Raw genomic sequence first — 1,805 nt, forward strand, 5'->3', positions numbered from 1 at the left:
AAATTTTTGCGGGACCACTCAAAACATCATAGTTAGACCTAGCAAATGATGAAAAGTGAAACCCGCGATCGATTGGAGAAACCTTATTTTACACTGAAAAATTCCACATAAGGAAAATTTGTATGGAGCACCCTACTGCAGAGCACACCGACAGGGCCGGGAAGGAAGGCCCGGTCCAAGAAAAAATTTTTGCGGGACCACTCAAAACATCATAGTTAGACCTAGCAAATGATGAAAAGTGAAACCCGCGATCGATTGGAGAAACCTTATTTTACACTGAAAAATTCCACATAAGGAAAATTTGTATGGAGCACCCTACTGCAGAGCACACCGACAGGGCCGGGAAGGAAGGCCCGGTCCAAGAAAAAATTTTTGCGGGACCACTCAAAACATCATAGTTAGACCTAGCAAATGATGAAAAGTGAAACCCGCGATCGATTGGAGAAACCTTATTTTACACTGAAAAATTCCACATAAGGAAAATTTGTATGGAGCACCCTACTGCAGAGCACACCGACAGGGCCGGGAAGGAAGGCCCGGTCCAAGAAAAAATTTTTGCGGGACCACTCAAAACATCATAGTTAGACCTAGCAAATGATGAAAAGTGAAACCCGCGATCGATTGGAGAAACCTTATTTTACACTGAAAATTCCACATAAGGAAAATTTGTATGGAGCACCCTGCTGTGGTCACCATCGGTCGAGTTGGTCGAGACGGGCAAAAAATTTTTTTTTCCATATCGTCTCAAAACATGATTTATGGACCTTGTAAATGTTGAAAAGTGAAACGAAATCACTTTTGGAGCGATGAAAATTTTGTATGGGAGGTCCCTACCCGGAACAAATTTTACTAGTAAAGTCATCATTCCGCGACGAGAAATTTGAAAATGGTCAAATATGGTTAAGATGTCATGTTCATTCCCTACTATGGGGGACCAGGTCGTCACGAAAAAATTTTTTTCTCGACCTGGTCAAATGTGGTTCTGCGACGGAGGTTAAACTAATATTGCATAATTTGGCCCAAAAACCCCCCTCTGTCAGAAAAATTTCCCCTTCAAGAGCGAAAGCAGACCACATAAGTTGAGCTTCGAGGTATCTGAAAGTTGAATATAGAGCGAGGTTCTAAGCGAAGGGATAGCTTAACGTTGAGCATTGAACGCAAAAAAGCTTAGAGATAAGCTTATGATATAAGGATTGTGGTGCAGTACACAGCTTAACGTTGAGCTTTGAACGCAAATGGCTAGAACTAAGCTAAGAGATACCTATAGTGGTGCATGGAACTGCTCACAAGTTGAGCTTCGAGAAGTCCAAAGGCAAAATGTAGAGCGAGGTTCTAAGCGAAGGGATAGCTTAACGTTGAGCATTGAACGCAAAAAAGCTTAGAGATAAGCTTATTATATAAGGATTGTGGTGCAGTACACAGCTTAACGTTGAGCTTTGAACGCACATGGCTAGAACTAAGCTAAGAGATACGGGTAGTGGTGCATGGAACTGCTCACAAGTTGAGCTTCGAGAAGTCCAAAGGCAAAATATAGAGAGAGGTCCTAGCAGCCTAAAAAACTTCTAGGGCCGACAGCTCACAAGTTGAGTTTCGAACGCAATTAGGCTACCCTGGTAGCCTTGATTTGAAAGCATTAAGGCAATGATATGGTAGAATGCCCGATCTTAAACCTATTGACAGAGAATGTGTACGAGTAAGCATAGATGTGGAGGAGCACATACCCTAAACAGTCCCGAAAGATGGTTAGCTAAGTGATGCATCACAAATGGACTTGGCGCACCAAGTTCACACTGAAACACACACGA

This window comes from Anopheles marshallii, assembly GCF_943734725.1.
Source record: "Anopheles marshallii chromosome X unlocalized genomic scaffold, idAnoMarsDA_429_01 X_unloc_115, whole genome shotgun sequence".
NCBI classification, from domain to species: domain Eukaryota; kingdom Metazoa; phylum Arthropoda; class Insecta; order Diptera; family Culicidae; genus Anopheles; species Anopheles marshallii.